This window comes from Nelusetta ayraudi, unplaced genomic scaffold (assembly GCF_046127955.1).
Source record: "Nelusetta ayraudi isolate G7.1 ecotype Tasmania unplaced genomic scaffold, CSIRO-AGI_Nayr_v1 ptg000070l, whole genome shotgun sequence".
NCBI lineage: Eukaryota > Metazoa > Chordata > Actinopteri > Tetraodontiformes > Monacanthidae > Nelusetta > Nelusetta ayraudi.
The window spans coordinates 3,690,582-3,707,500 of record NW_027466120.1 but is presented as its reverse complement, the minus strand read 5'-3'; the positions used below and the strand labels follow the sequence as shown (position 1 = coordinate 3,707,500).

At 44.7% G+C, this 16,919-nt stretch overlaps 1 protein-coding gene and 1 long non-coding RNA gene across 5 annotated transcripts in view; one reads left to right on the top strand and one right to left on the bottom strand.

Annotated features, from left to right (window-relative positions):
- LOC142898604 (nuclear receptor coactivator 3-like) overlaps positions 1-16,504 on the bottom strand; it is a 57,994-nt gene extending 41,490 nt beyond the window's left edge. For 2 of the 3 annotated variants that reach the window (XM_076041619.1, XM_076041623.1), the window contains exon 1: positions 16,339-16,504. The gene's annotated coding sequence lies outside the window, so the exon portion shown is untranslated. Of the gene's footprint in view, positions 1-15,901; positions 16,294-16,338 lie in introns of those variants that run through there. The other variant, XM_076041621.1, reaches the window with a different exon arrangement.
- LOC142898981 (uncharacterized) lies at positions 2,168-4,131 on the top strand. 2 transcript variants are annotated; one of them, XR_012928674.1, is made up of 3 exons: positions 2,168-2,331; positions 3,289-3,386; positions 3,935-4,131. It is a non-coding gene; the product is annotated as an uncharacterized LOC142898981 (long non-coding RNA). The 2 variants fall into 2 exon arrangements; XR_012928675.1 differs by having other exon boundaries at positions 3,294-3,386; positions 3,935-4,130.
- Positions 16,505-16,919: the final 415 nt, after the last annotated feature.

Genomic DNA, 16,919 nt, shown 5'->3' with positions numbered 1-16,919 from the left:
TGCTGCACCGCTGTCAACACGCGGCGGCAAGTTTGGCCAAAACTTTAGCTCTTTAGCTACGTCTCCAGTTTCTCAGTGCCGCCGAACGGTGCAAGACGGTGCAAAAAGGTTAAACGCGGAGCAAGTTACAAATTAGTCGAAACTGGTCCAAGCTGAATGTGTTTCCGAGTAACGTGCAGTGAAAAGGACAAAGCAAAGTGTCAGGATGCTGGAGGCAGGCGGCCGAGTGGAGAATGAAATTGAAAGTCAAATGAAAACAGGCAGGATTATGAAGGGGGAGCTTGCACATCAGCGTCTGTGAGACTGGCGTCCCCTCATTCAAAGCCAAGGCACAAGCCTTCAATCACTTCCTCTGGACAGTTAAAGCTCCGCTCTTGCACGCTTTTATGCCCGGCTGCTCATAATGAACTCCACTCCCGGTCAGGCGGCTACCACCAGTTAAACAATCTGGATGCTTCTAACGCACTTGAAAACCTCAACGCACAAACAATTAGAGCTCTTTATCCATTTGTCCGTCTATCTGTCAAAATATACATTGAGTGATTTGTTTGTGTGTTAAAAGCCCTGATATTAGTGGTGTTTTTTCTTTTTTTAAATATGCTGACAAGCCTCCGCCATTAAACATGCTCGGGATTCGGAAATAGTTTGTTTGCAGTCATGGGACACTGATTACGTGCAGAATTTAGAAGGAGGACAGGAAGTAAAGAGCAGCTGTTTGTAGACCCTGACTGAATTGAATGGCTCGTCAGTTCGCTGTTCCGTTATTGTTTCTTGTACAGTTTCAAAAGAGAAGATTATTATTATTTTATTTATTTTAGAGATCAACAACAGCCCCTATTAGAAATGTGGAACCAACAAACTGATTATTGTTCGTTAGAGTTAGAGGTTAGAAAAAAGCGCTCCTCCAAAAGCAAACAACAACAGTAAAAGAAACGGGTTTCTAGAATTATATCAAAGTATTCAAAACTAAAAACTTTAAAAACTCCAAAATTCAGCTGGAAACCAACTGTCATGCACTTGCTTGCTTGCACATGCTACTGTTGATCGCACAGATTACTGTCAATGCTTGATTCAGATGTAGTAATTATGAACTAAAATTCTCCTTTATGAATTTATTTAGGATACAGTTATACTTTGTTTCTGATCAACGCAATTAGCGTTGTTGTTCCTCCCAAGTACGTGACACATACCGACCACAAGGCATCGGTGAAGAGCAACTTACTTATTTCAGCCGATTGACATATTGTTTAATGATTTTTATACCAGAAGTCTTGAGGGTGTGTTTGTTCAGGTCAATTTATTTATTCATTATTCCTCAGGTGGCTATGACATTTCAAAACTGGACTGTATGACTTAAAAGCCGACAGGTGGCCACCCTGGTTAGAAACACTAGGTTTGATTTTTTTTTTTTTTTTGTCGTCAGAAACTTTGATCTTGGTCTTCACCCTTCAGGGTTGGATCGTGTGACAGACTTTCTCAGCAACAGATAATGACCTCTCCACATCAGGATTTCGTGTTGCTTTTGCCTTCAGCCTGCAAGTGTAGTCCAGGTAAATTATTAACCACTGGGTCTCCTTTTCCTTCCCGCACCCTCTATGCTGGTCTCACCCTGCCTCACTCCTCTCCTTTACCTCCTGTGTTTCCCCTCCTTCTCTTTGTCTTTCTGAACCTTGAGTGGAGAGCGTTGCTATTTTTGCAGACTGCAATAGCCGCTAATGTCAAGTCTTGAGAAAACCTTGATTGGAGGCCTGACACCATCAGGAGGGAGAGCATTTGATTCTTTTTAAATATATTCTTCGTTGAAGTTACCTCCCTCTGCCCGTTTTTTTGATTGTTAAAGTCATCTTGTGTAACTTTGAACATGACTAAGAGAAAGTCATTGAGTGAATTGGGATAATTCAACACTATCATGTCTCTTCAACATGTTTTAAACCATAAAACAGTTGCAAAGAGAGATCAAACAAAGATAGCCGAACCAAACCTATTTTCAATGGGATGTTAGAAACAAAGAAAGGTTTTATGATGTGAAAGGTTAAGTAAAAATAGCCTGCGTACGGTACTCTTTTCATGGAATTTTGAAGATAAAAGACAGTGAACACATGATTTAGTTGCCTCTCCCTATTTTATGCTCAAATTGCTGCCTTCTTCATCATTCATTAAATTGATGCGTATGCGCTTTTTGTCCCACATGTCATGACACAAACACGAGAGCAAAAGCAAGACACAAGTTCCCGTCTGTCCTCACACACAGCAAAGAAGATGAATTAATTTGTTTATTTAACTAGAATTGGACCTTTGGAATATCTGTAATGGAAAAAGACAGCTTTGGACGTATGTGTTCATATTTTATCTTCTATTCAACTTAGATCATTCTAACTCAAAAAATGTGCAATAACAAACATTGGCGCGGCTTTTAGTTTCAATCTCAGATTTGAGAGAGAGACAAGCGATTCTTTTGAAATGTTGATAAAACACAATTATGAAAAGAGCATTTTCTCTGATAATACCTGACAAACAATGGCGTATTCTTCCCTCACGTAAAGTCATTCCGAAAAGAATGGTGGTGGATGTTGTAAATGGAGACAGGTTTATTTCCATTGCAACCGCTGCACTGAGTCATTATTGCTTATCGTAAGCAATGCAGTTATATCATGGGAGCCGTGCTGCTTTTCTCAATTAGATACCTGTTTTCCATTTCCAGTTTAATATCTTCAGGAAGTCCCTTTCCTTCCTTTCTGCTTGGAGGTTTTTATATACAGCTGCATTATTCTGCTGTTTGTTCTATCTTTTAATATCTTACAGACACATAACGACAAATTGAGTCAGCTTCCTCACCCATCGAAATACTCTGTACACTCCAATGTTTTGAAGAATGCTCTATAATGTGACCTGTAAATGTAGAGCAAAAATGTTGAAGGCATTTGTAGTAATTAGTTTACGCAAAATGTTGGAAAACAAGATTTTTTTTTTTTGATCACCTATAATTCCACTGCATACAAACAGAAAATCCTTTACATATTTATGTTGCGTTTTCCTTTTAATATTGACATGTTTCCATTCAGAATATTTTCTATTTATATTCCCAATTTCAAGGTTACAGTAAATTCAGACACTCTGATTAAAGACACTCAGAGAGACTCTGAATGCATGCGCTAAAGTTGCCTGCATCATACAGCACAAATGGGTGACAGAAAAAGAAGTAGCCAGCCGAAGGAGATGGGGCTGAGCACTTATGTTCCAATGAGAAATGGCAGCTAACTGACCTCTCCGTTATTTGCTGTTTGACAGAATAGGTTGCCAGACAAAGACCAGCACATAACAAGCTGAAAGTGGTCACATCCCTACCCATCAAAGCAAAGGCAGACAAACTTCAGGCAATATAAATGGTAAACTGACCCTTTTTTTTGGATGAGGAGAGTTGTCGCCAATACCCAGCGACTTAACTGTGTCAGCTGGTCTTCCAATATCGGCTACATCTGCCCAATAAACAAGGAGCCTTTCAGATCTGAGGCTGCTCACCTGACGGTTACCTGAGTGGGCAGCCTAGTCCAAAAAGGAGATGATATTTCATCCTGGGCATGGCGTCTGACTGAGACTCAGGAGCACAGATGAAGCGCAATGGTTCGAGAATCTCAACGCAAGCACAGGGGCTTTTTGTTTGAGGAACGTCTGATTTCGCCGGACAACAACCTAAAAATACACAAGCCGCGGCTATAAAAAGCCCTCTGAAGAATAACACAAGAAGAAGCGGAATCTTTGTCTCACATTGCATCCCATAAATATTTAAATTCTGGCTCCCTTTTCTCCAAAGGGAGCACACAGATGTCACTGCCTGTTTACTACGACTGGGATCTCACAGGACCAACACATTCGTAGTGAGGGAGGGAGGGTGAGTGGAAAGCAGTTATGTTTTTTGTTTGTTTTTTTTTAATAGGAAAAAGACGAGAGAAGAAGAGCTGATTCAACCAAAGACGCATCCCAACCCCCCCAGACCCAGTCGCCGGAGCTGAGGTTGAGGCGCCGAGCGCACAAACAGATGGGTGAAGGTTGTAACTCCGCTTGGTGCCCAGTCCACGGCCGAATGTGAAATTCAGCACTTTGGCTACAGCCTGAGTCTGCATATTCTCCGCATGGGACGTACACAAAATAAACATTTTTCAGAGTCACGATTATCGTCTCTTGCGCAAGCGTTCGTGGGGTTAAAAGCTCACTTTTGCCCAGCAAAACCGCATTTATTGCTCGTTTTGCAATCTTGGCTTCGACTCTATTCTGACTGATGTTGTTCTTGGCCACTCTAGTTGCACAAACACATTAGTTTTTCAGTGTTTGTTCGGTGCCAAGATGTTTTCTCCGTTTCCACGGCCAGCCAGCGCCAGCAGCGTTCCCGTGCCGGTCTTTGATGCTCGTCCATTGACGAGACAGGAAGTGGCTTCTCAATCATTACACCCAATCAGTAATCAATAAAAAAAAAAAGCATTTTAAAAGTAACAATTTGAATGAACTCAATTTAGATGTATTCATCCGACCATCCACTGCTCCCACTGCTTTCAGAGTCACTGGAGTGCGGGGGTCAATCCCAGTCTGAGCAAAGGTGGGGTTACACCCTGGACAAGTCACCATAGCAACCATCCACATCCACATTTACACCTACGGACAACTTAGAATTCTGAGGTAGAAAAATAAACATGTCTTTGCACTGAAGGGGGAAGCCGGAGCACCTGAAGAGCCGCGACAGAAGCCGCATTTCCATTACCCTAAGAATAGCGCAAAACCTAAATATCGCAATAAAACACTGGTAATGGAAACACCTAAACTTAGAAGAACCTCTCAAATAGCGCTAAAGTGTTACACTCTCATGCTGTTTCATTTTTAAGACAAAAGTCTCGTGGAAACATTTCTTTTCGCATTTACACATCGCGGACGTGACGTACGGGGGTCACGTGACCAGTTCACTTCAAATGAAAATAGTGTGTTAGGCTATATGTTTTTTAGTATATTCAAGGAGAAAAAATATAACAACCATTCTTGACAGCAAACAAACATACAAACAAAAGCAAAAGTAATTCTCGAAAATCTGGTCCGCAAGATTTTACGAGAATTACAGCTTATGCGATTCACACCATTCAATTGAAACCCTGCAAATCGCAATCGTACTTGGTCAAAATTTTAGAAATATCGCTTTTGTTTTGCGAAAAACTGTGTAATGGAAACACAGCTAGTGACACAAGGTGAACATGCGAACTCTACATAAAGGCCCCAAGTGGGAATCAAACCCACAACCTTATTAGAGTAAAACATAAATAAATAAATAGTGACTGACTATCCCAAGGAATTCTCTACATCTTTTCTACATCTTCATCTATCTTAGACCCCAAACAAAACGCTCGCACGAGGCGGAGGCGGCAGCGCCGACGGTAACCGAGTGTGATGGGAGCCGCGGAGAAACAAGCCTCCATGACGTCACGCCGGCGACAGCGTGACCCGGGGCGGGGGAGGGTTGGGGGAGGGTGGTGGTTGTGGCGGCCAATCAGGCGTGGGCCAGCTCGGCACTGCTTCACACCAAGGTGAAGAGGTGGGGGAGGGTGGGGGAGAGGGTAGAGGAGGGGGAGGGGCGAGGACCTTGGTTGCGCACCTCTCACTTATCCTGATGATGAGTGATGCTGCTGGTGCTGACAGCGGAGAGAGAGAGAGAGAGAGAGAGAGAGAGAGAGAGAGAGCCGGTGGATGGTGACGGCTGTGCGTTCGCGCACACGTGCGTGTGTGTGTGTGTGTGTGTGTGTGTGTGTGTGTATGTGTGTGTGTGTGTGTGGTAAGAGCAGAGTGATATAGGGGCTGTGGTGGCTGAGGGGAAGGCAGGCCAGAGTGAAGCGAGTTGAGGAGGTGGTCACGTAACAGCTGGGTTCAGGCAGAGTTGAAGCCACTCGCTGGCTGGGCTGCAGCTGGTAACATTTACCTCGACTCCTACCCCCTAAATGTTTGCATGAGTGTGTATGTGCGTGCATATGCGTGTGTCTATTCACTCAAAGTGGGTCTAAGACACATAAACTAAGGCTAGATTTTTACAATGGAAACTAAGTAAAAAAACAGAAAGCCCGTCCTCCCTCACACACACACACACACACACACACACACACACACACACACACACACACACACACACACACACACACACACACATGCGCGCGCCCCTCCGAGGACCCCTTTAAAAACCATCTTTTAACTCTCGAAACGTGAACTAACCCCCTTCTTCCCCTGCTGAAACCCAGATCCCCTCCGCTTCAGGTTCAGGCAGAGGTGACCATAGGTGTTTTTTTTTTTTTTTTCCTCCCTTCTGAGTATCTAACACCACTGACAACACACACTGCACTCAGACGTGGCACCAAATTAGCACTCTGTGTCAGAGCGTAGAAACCCGGCTGAGCCCCACCCGGCAGCGGACAAAACTCAATCAAACAGAAGCAAAAGAAGAAGAGGGAGGAGGAGGAGGAGGAGGAGAAGAATAAAACTACGGAAGATGTTTGGCATCATTCCATGTCGTCACTGCTCACCTCCCCGACAGGCCCCCGCCTGCCTTCTCGCCCTTGTGTTTGCAGGATCGTCGCTAATTGTTAAGTAAGAAATCATGAGACCTCTGCGCCGCAACTCTCTGTTGCTCTCGCAACTGGCGGCATTTGTTATGCAGAGAAGAAGGTCTTGGCAGCAAACGCGAGAGATTTCAAGGCACAAAAGACGGATCGCCAGATGAGCTGTTATGGAGAATGAATGAGAATAAAGACAGCGATGTAAATCTTATCTGACAGTGAAAGCGAACAAGCAAAGAAAAAACACCTTTTATGGATGCATATTTGCCCGTAGCGTCTTGGCAATAGTAACGACTCAGAATACTGGATTCAACTTTTAAACCTGCTTATATTGTCTTGTGCTCCTCCCGTGCGCGATCAATCATCATGAACCTCAGCTAAACTAGATCCTGATGCATTTCATCAGCGGTCCAATGCTGGTCCTTGCTGTCCCTTTTCTGGAAAAATTCACTTTGTTCAGCGCCTTCTGCCGGATCGTCCTGTGCCAGCTCGGCCCTCCGCTGTCGAGACAAATCAACAAATGTCTGCGACTGAAGACTGGACCTCCACGAACTCGGCGCCACCTTTGGCTTTCCATCCAGCGCCAGCGCCTCGGATAATTTCTTAATGACTGCACTAATTTGTTTATTGACCCCGAAAACGCAACGCTACCGATGCCCCCTATCAGCCTCGACTGCGCTTGAGCTAATATTAGCGCAAGGGTCCTATGGCCCCTCCCCTGAGGTTCACTGAATATTTATCTCTTCAAAATATGCCCAAAAGGTGACACGGATTGGTACCAAGATTTCATTAGACCCAATTTCACACTGTTTGACGTGCAACACAACGAAGCTACCGCTATCGCACAGTTTATTAAATTTAGGCGTTGCTTGCCAGCCTTGAGTGACGGAGGCTGCATGGGTATGGAGGGAAAAAAAGGGCCAAAAATTAAATAAACACATTGTGAAATAATCAATTAAATGTATGGTTAATTCATCAAAACACCACTTTTATTTGAAACAATTTTCATGATGTATTTAATTATTTCATGGTCTTGTGTTGGAGCACATTCGTTTAATCTGTCAAACTCGCCCGTCAAAGTCTGTAGGCGGATCCTAACACCCGATTGGTTACCCTGAACATCAAGCCAAGGCTAATTGATTCCAGATAACGAATGACGCAGAGCAAATAGACATTTTCGGGGTCAGCAGGTCCTGCTTCCACAGACTCGGCAAGTTCAAAAAATATCTGTGGCCACAGTTCATGGAGATCTTTTGAAAGACGACTTCTTGTTCTTCTTCTTTTTCTTGCGGATGTTGGAAGACTTCGGACCAAAGCAGTGGATTAGACTCGATTCACGTTAGTCCGGCCCACTGACCAACTTTGATGGGCAAGTTTAAAAAATGAAATAAATCACCAAAAAATAAAAGAGCCATGAAATAATTAAATACATCATGACATAGTTATATATATTTATTTTATTTTTCCATAAAATTATTTGGTATTTCAATTATTTAATAAAACATTCAATAACACATTGAATGAATAAATTATACATGTAATTAATTATTTCATATTTACACTTATTTATTTAATTTTGGCACTTTTAGTCCTCCACACATGGGTCTCCCCCTGCTAAAATAATAATGATAATGACGATGTATATTTGTAGACCTTTTGAGTATGTTTAACGACACCAATTACGGTCAACAAGGTGATGTTTAGCAGGCAACGCTTCGCACACAAGCCAGCAGAGAGGTACCGAGAGGAGGAAGAGAAGAGGAAGAGAGAGGAGGGGGAAGAAGAAGAGAGGAGAGACCCCAGGTAGCCTCACAGCGATGCACCACGAGAGAAAGGAAAACACAAAGGCGAGCTCGGCTGCCCGTTTCTTCTGCAGCCATTGTATCCCTCACTCTCCCACTGACCAGATAAATATTTTATCAGCTGGCGAAAGAACTTACAGGCCCCACGGCCAGAGGTGGAGGATTTTTTTTCTCTCTTTCTCTCTTTCTTTAATGTAGAAAGTGCACGCCAATGCGAGTTGGTGCGTCTGCATCAGCGTGGTGGTGGGGAAGGTGGGGGGGTACGAGGTCTGAGCAGTCCGAGCGCGTCGTCACTGAAGTGCTCTCGATTGGTCACTTTGAAGTAGTTTTTTTTTCCTCCCCTCCCCTCCTCTCCTCTCCCTTTCTGTTTTTCTCTCGCTGTCTCCGAGTGCATCCGATGTGCGGCGTGCCGCTCGGTTCAGAACGGGATGAACGACCTTGAGCAGGCGCGCAGGACTGTGTTGCCATGACGACGAAGCCTCACTGCAACCAGTAACAGCTGGATGCAACAACACTCCCTGAATTTTAGCGGGACTCGCCGTGTTAATAAAAATGACTCTCCACGTCTCCTCCTCTCCACTCCTCGCGCCGCACGCTCGCGTTCACTCACACATGGCAGCCATTGTGGCACAAAGAGGAGCTCATCCGCAGAACATTAATCACGGTTATGAAAATATTTGTCAGGAGGAAATTGAGTCATATCTTAGCAAATTGATGAGCAATTAGATGCAGTCTTTGGTTAAAAAAGTAGGCAATAAATAATTCAAAAATGCAACATTAGCTATCATAATAATAATAATAATAATAATAATGATGATAATAATAATAATAATAATAAGAAGAAGAAGAAGAAGAAGAAGAAGAAGAAGAAGAAGAAGAAGAAGAAGAAGAAGAAGAAGAAGAAGAAGAAGAAGAAGAAGAAGAAGAAAGTAAACAGTTTAATTCTTGATTAATTATCTATGTTGCCTACTTTTTCATTTTTAATTGTCAGCATACAGATACTTAATTTTTTTTATGGTCACATATATTCCAAGAGCTTAGAAAATAATAAAAGTAATACAAAACACCTTAACTCATTTTACAATGAAACTCAATAATCATCTAAATTTTGTAAAAGCAGAAGGAAAAGATTGGCGAGCAAGTTGGCTCAGACTATCACAATGTGGTCACTGCGTATGGTTCAGCCCTCGCTGTACTGAGCGCTAATTGCCAGCAAGAGACGAGTGACAATTAAAAAAAAAACACACACACACAACAAAAGATGAAAGTGGACATGGCTGGAGGAGGCGAGAGGAAAGAACAGATAGAGGGAGACGAGTGCAAGAACTAAAACAAACACAGACGGCGGAGAAACGCTCCGAGATGTGCACTTGACATTCCTCTCACAGAAGAAACAGCTCTCAGAAAATTCAAGCAGCACGAGGACACATGAGCTGCACACAGGCGGCGGGAGAGGAAGCCAAGGTTACGCGACCGACGCTCGCTCTTGACACCCGGCTCATCCCTCACACTCACTTTGGTGTTTATTTGTTCTCTTATCGCTGAAAAAAATGAAAACTTTATTGCGCTCGGCAATCAGAGGGGAGGTTCTCCTCCGGCATGAGACCCACTAAACTCAAGTTCTTTCTTCCCAGCGGCTTTGGAGTCCACTGACCTGATATTAATCATCTGCGGCCGACACTTCCTCCTTCCGTATTTGTGCTGTGCTTACGCCCCCCCATCGATTTCATCCTCCTTCTCCCCTTTATAAGCGGCTTCCTATAGGCTCTCCCCCTACAGACCTGTCAACACTCACACGTCCTGTTTTGTCATCCGTCCTGCAGCTGGCTCTTGTGACATCACAGAGCAGCTGAGTTCTAGAGCAGTGTGTGTTTTAGCACAGGCCCTCTGAAAGCAAAAAAGAAAAGACAAGAAAAAGGACTTTTTATTCACATTTTATGGCAGTTTATTAAAAGTCTAAGAGACACTTTATTAGGTACGCTGTTAAATGGATTTTAGTGATGTCCACTCATGTGGCTGATGGCCTCGGCGAAGCCCAACTGCAGCAGCGATCTTAAATAACTTCCTATTGGACAACAAAATAGGCTACAAAAAGTCCTTTGAGTAACATAAAATGCAGACTACTTTACTTTGGCTGGCTGCAGTATACATTTTTAGTGGCATCACGATAATACTGTACATCACTAACGTCATGTGTTCTAAAACAGTGTTGAGGCCATCAGAATAGAATAGAACAGAATAGAATAGAATAGAATAGAATAGAATAGAATAGCCTTTATTGTCATCACACTACAAGCACTTACAATGAAATTGTGGTATTGAGCTGCAGATTGTTCGCATTCTATTCTTGCTCATGCGTTGATTTTTTTATTTTATTTTTTTTTTTTATTTACTGTCCACTTCACTGCTCAAGAAAAACAAACATAGCTACAGGTTAAGACATTCTTGGATAGCAGACTTTCTCTCATGGAATATTTAACTTTTACGGAGAACAATACAAAGTGAAAAACGTGGTACAGATTTTCCTCGGTGTTCTTTATTCCTCAACAAAATCGCTTGGGACTGCTTTCACAAAAAGAATCACTTCGCTTTGGGTGTAGTGTTTTCACTCAGCAGGACCTGAACTCTTCCCCTGCAGGTAAAGATGCTTGGAAACATAAATAATGCTTGAATTTTTGGCAATTCTCCAGGGCTGCTTGGAAATCTGAATCTTGGAGATCTGTGATAGGGCTAGTAAGGTGTGGTAATATTAATAGACTGAGTTTGTGGACCATCATTGGTCTTTACTAAAAAATAAACAAATAAACATGAAGGGAATTAACTAAAAAGGAATTAACAAAAGTTGCAATGATTTCAAGATATTTATTGATTGTCTTCATCTTAAGGCGTGCTCGCTGCAGACAGTAGGCACACTTGTACATCTTTGATGCTTAAGGATGTTTTTCTATCTCTGATTGTGAATAAAACTCGAAGCGCTGAAAAGACTGAAGGACGACCAATTGACAAGTGAAAATGAGCCTTATCGGCTCTGAAAACAGCTGTGGTGTTTCTCTTTTCTATGAATACCTCTGGTTAAAACTTTTTACTGTGCAACAAAAAAAAAGAGAGGCGGAGCTGATACCAAGCCGTGCTCTTCTCGACTTGGTTTATCTCAAGAGCGGCAGCAACACATGCCTCTTGATATCTTTACTGGCAGGAATGTCGGCTCTGCGGTTTCTGGCACACAAGGGGAGCCACAGATGACAAATACGGACTTGACTGACACATTCCAATTCTGTTTTAGTGGGAGGCTGTTTCAACCAAATGTTTTGGCGACACCGTGTTTGACAGGTTATAGCTACCGAAGTATTTAAGAGGTCCTCAGCAACATTTAAGAGAAGATCAAATTGCTGTTGACAAGTAGACTTGCCAACTTGACATGGCGGTTCATACGGTCCATCGTTCCGCTAATTATAGGACTACAAATGTTTGTCTGCAATGCTTCGGTGGCACCAATGTTGTGTCCAAGACTTTAGAAAGAAGTGGAAGAAGTGGATTAAATAGCAGGCGATCTACCCCCCTCCCATCAAGGTTTTAATTGTTAAAATGACCAGCTAATTAGCTTAAAACAGCCTAAAGTGCTACTTTACAGGCCAAGTAACAACTTATGAACTGCAAGGATCGGCTTGTTAAGTTGGTATTAGTCAAGGCTTACGTTAGCAGCCTTGACTAATACCAACAGCAGCATTTTGTACCTCAGTAACCGCGACAGGGCTAACTCGGTCTGCTTAATTTTTTGCAAACTCTTGTTAAGCAGAGGCCCGAAATTGTACCGCAAGATTGGTCGCAAGTAGAAAATATGACATTTTTAGCATGAGCTTGGTGGTTTAAAGCCCCAATTACGGTAATTAAAGAAATGTGAAAAAAAAAAAAAAAATGGATCAGTGGGCAAGCGCTGCTGGATGGAGGAGTGCTTCGCTATTGTATTTGTGAGATAATTACCTCTTTGGAGAGTTATGGAGGATGATTGGTGAATTTTGCTTGCAAGATAGTGAGAAAGCCGAACGTAAATATTTTGAGACAAAACTTGGATAATCATACTTGAATAACTGCAGTGCTTAAAGGGATTGCAGATGCTTAGATGACACCACCCAAACAGTATACAGACATGATAAAGACTTGTTGTGCTTTTATTCTGTTAGTATTGTAGCAAATTGTCCTTCTGTCAATAGAATTCTTGATGTTCCTGACACATGAGAATTATTCCATTTGATAGAAAATGCCACCACAACCTGAATCCACACATTTGTAAAACAACATTTTGAGGGAACTGTGCCTTTCACACATCATCTGCGGTGCCGTAAACTTGTGGTTTAGCTGTCACAGAACATTTTTATTTGGCGGTGAAATAAAACATCAGCAAGGAACATTTTCATTTAGATTTATGTCCCTTTTGTCAAACATGTTTTTAAAGGAACGCTGCGGTTCAGTTCATTAGATTTACAATATTATGAATTTGAAACATCACGAGGTAAATTTGTGTATTCATCATGACTTTTGTTTATGTCATTATTTGACTTACGAACTAGAAGTATTTTTATTTTTTCGCAAATTGGAGAGGATCGTGTTTCCATTCGTAGAGACAACGCATCGCTCTGAGTCCTGTTTCAACGCGGGTGCGTTTGTGCTGAACCCTGAGCGACCGCGTCGAATCGGGCACGGGGGCTCGCGGTAATGGACAAGGGGACAAAAATGAGTGACGAAACAAAGACCTGTGAGCGAAATCTACTGGGCGCTGATGAAGATTAATTCCTATTAAACACATCGTGACACATGGGAGAGGGGCCCCTGACAACAGGACAACAGTTCAGACTGCCGCACCGCAACCGGGGGAGGTGACGGAGGGGACGGAGTGAGGCATGCCACGGGGGAGGAGGAGGCGGAGGAGAGGGAGGAGGTAGTGTTGTAGTCAAGACCGCACCAACCAAGACCAAGACATTATCAAGACTAGAGAGCATCGAGATCAAGACAAGACCAAGACTTTATATATAAAAGAAAAATGACAACCACTCAGAAAAAAATGACCAGTATCTTTTAAATTCAAGTTTTCTTCTAAATCGAACAGCAACACCTCTTCTCGTTTCCAATATTATCTGTCAATGCAGTGTTCGCTGATTCTTGACAGGTCTTCATCAAAAATCCCAAGTCCGCCCAGTCCGAGACCGAGACAAGACCGAATAAAAATGCCTCAGAGTTCGAGACGAGACCGAGACCCTTAAAAAGTGGTCTCTGGACCGGTCTTGAGACCAAGATCAACCTTGAGTACTACAACACTAGGGGGAGGAGGGGGAGGACGAGGAAGGGGAGGCAGAAAACTTCATGGACGTGTCAAAGTGGCGGTGAGAGCGACGGCCGGAGGAAAGAGACAAAGTGACGGAAAAGGTGAAAGCATAAGGTACGTCCGCTGGCATTGCAAACCCTTCAGCTCAAACTCCCATTGCTGCCCATCCCCACCATCCCTCACCTCCCCCCAAGCTGGGAGCCCTGCCCCCAGCCCTGACCCAGTCACCAGCATCCCTCGCTAACCTCTGTCCTTCTTTCTCCCCATTCAGCAAACATCATGCATCACTGTCACCCTCCTCCTCCTCCTCCTCCTCCTTCTTCTCTACCTCCTCCTCCTCATCGTTCGCTCATTTACACCGCCATACGCCGAGCGGACAGCCCTCGCCCCCCGGCCTCCCTGCCGAGCCGGGCGCAGGCCGCTCTAGGTCCCCCGCGAGCAGGTTGTAGGCGCGCGCGTGTCCGCGGCTGCACGCGGGCAAAGATAGATACGGGGCATGGAGCCGACTGTAAATCTGTCCTGGGGAAGACGGCACTGAAGAGGAGGAGGAGGAGGAGACCAGACTCTCTGAGCGCCACACCCCTTGGCCTCAGTAGCAGGCACAGTTTGCAACATTAAGCTGAGCGACTGGTGCCAAGTTGGGCAGGATGGAATATTTTTGCGACAGTCTCGACACTCCTGCAAGGTGAATGAAGGCAGGACGGGCAGCAACAAGCTGTCTGCGTTCCCTCGACTCATCTAACATTAAAATGAAAGTTCACTGGGGGAAAAAAATGACGAGGGGATGAAAGAGGTGGAGGAAGATATCCGTGCATGAGGGTTGCTTTGGGCTGCTGAATGTCATTGACGCGTCAAGATTTATTAAATATTGCGATACGTCTAAGCCTTTTTCAGCAACTTTGCTTCATTCCCCCCTTTCATTTTGACTGAAAATAGGATTGTTGGGTCTAACTTGAATTTTCCACTGCAACATTTCTGTTGCATATTCAGCTCATGGGTAGTCGGGATAAACTTTCATTTTCAATAATAATAAAAATAAAAATAAATATTTCCACTTTTCTCATTCGGGCCCCTGTATAGTGAACACCTGCTGCCCTTTTTTCAAAAACACATTATCATCATCCTGCCTGCGGACTTTTGTTCAGGCGGAATCAGTCGTCTCTGAAAAAGCAAAACTCAAGACAATGTCATTTCACCGCAGCTCCTGACAAAAGAACTCGCCGGGCTGCGTGGCAATATCACTCCCGACGTAATTAAGTCACGCTGACATCCTTCACCTGTCCACCAGCAGCAAACGCACCATCTGCACGGCTACCATTCAATGTCTGTTTACACACACACACACACACACACACACACACACACACTAAAGAGGAGGCTACTATTATCCAGTGGGAGCAGGTAGGGCTCTGGTGTCAGCCTCAAGGACATGACGCTTACCACACACACACACACACACACACACACACACACACACACACACACACACACACACACACACACACACACACACACACACACCCTGCCCTGGGCCACGTTGCTGCCCCCTGCAGATATACAGTGAGACTCGTTATGGAGGAAGAAGCCCGATGACAGGGGGGATGACACGGAGATCTCAGAGAGAAGCACGATCGACCTCTCACTCTTTCAACTCCCAAGTTTCAAAAAAACCTTTGCGTGAACCCGTTTTGCTGCAGCGGAGTCGGTGCACTTTTCTCCCCCACCGCTCCTTCCTCCGGCAGCCGAGCAGGCGGTCAGCATCGTCCGCCTCCTCTGCCTGCAGCGCGCACTGCGCCGCGAAGTCGGAGGGGTCTAACCGGTAAAAAAAAAAAAAATAATAAAATAAAAAATGATGAAAAATTCAATAAAATTTAAAAAAAAAAAATACGCCGGCAAGGTGTTTTCGAACACGAACGCAACGCACGCTGCGGCCAGTTACAAGAAGTACGTAAATAAACATGTGGGTGCGATGATCTCGCTGGTGTGAGCAGCGACAGCGTTTCTTCTCAGCCACGGTGCCGTTTTCCCTTCCGACTCTCACCGACGCCGCCGTATACAACTGTTATCCCGCGCGCGTGTGTACGTGCGTTTGCGAGTGTTAACACGCTTGTGAAAAATGTGAGTGATCGAGCACGAGAGAAGAAGAAGAAGAAGAAGAAGAAGAAGAAGAAGAAGAAGGAAAAAAAAAACGAACTTACAGATGTCAGGTTATCTGGGATATCTGTTGGGAACACTTGTGCGGTCGGTCCACCAGCTTTGAGCGCAAACTGGTCCCCAGTCTGCGCCTCGATCGCGTAAAGTTTAAGAGAGATGTGTTCGAGGTTCGCTGCAGCGCGGACGGACCCACATCTCACACGTACGCTTCAAACATCGCGGCCAGCACGGTGAATCTCGGCTGTCACGCACGATATGACCATGCACGGTGCCCTCCGCACGGAACCAAATGCCAATATTGTGTGTGTGTGTGTGTGTGTGTGTGTGTGTGTGTGTGTGTGTGTGTGTGTGTGTGTGCGCGCACACCGGGATCCCAAGTCCGCTGGCTGTAATTTCCGTCCTCCCCGTTGACATTCAAAGCTCATGCAAAGTGGTTGTGAAATGGACGGCCGGTTCGCAAGCAGGTCGCCGGAGCACCTACCTCGTGGACGTATCTCTCTGCCGGATCGATAGTTTCTTCTTTGCACCGTTAACTCTCCGCCATCTTCAGCACTGTTTGTTTAAATGGGAAATACTCCCGGAGCCCGAGCAGCCAGTTCTGTAAGTTGAGGGGCCCGCAAGGGATTCTGGGTAGGCTAGTTCTCCTAGGCGGCGCGCCGAGCTTCCGGCTTCCTGCTCGAATCCGGATGTGGACTACAAGCGGACTCCGCCGCGCGGAGGGGAGGTGGCGCAGGTAGCGGTGTGGAGGTGGGGAGGCAAGACTGTCTGTCTGGCAGCCTGCAGGCGGATGTCAGTGAGCAGCAGCAGCAGCACCGGAGCGGAGACACAGACAGACGTGGTGCCGCGGAGAGACTAGGGACGCCGCTGCGAGGCAGCCAGACCTGTTTGTGTGGAAAGACGTTTAGCTTGTGGCGTTGACGCAGATAGTTTGCAGGATAGAGCCGAGATCGGCACACCATCTCGGTCCGATCATTTTCTCCACATGGGCGAATGAAAGTGTCGTTTAGTTGACATTCACTTTAAAGGACTAATGCAATAAAAGTTGAAAAATATATGTATATT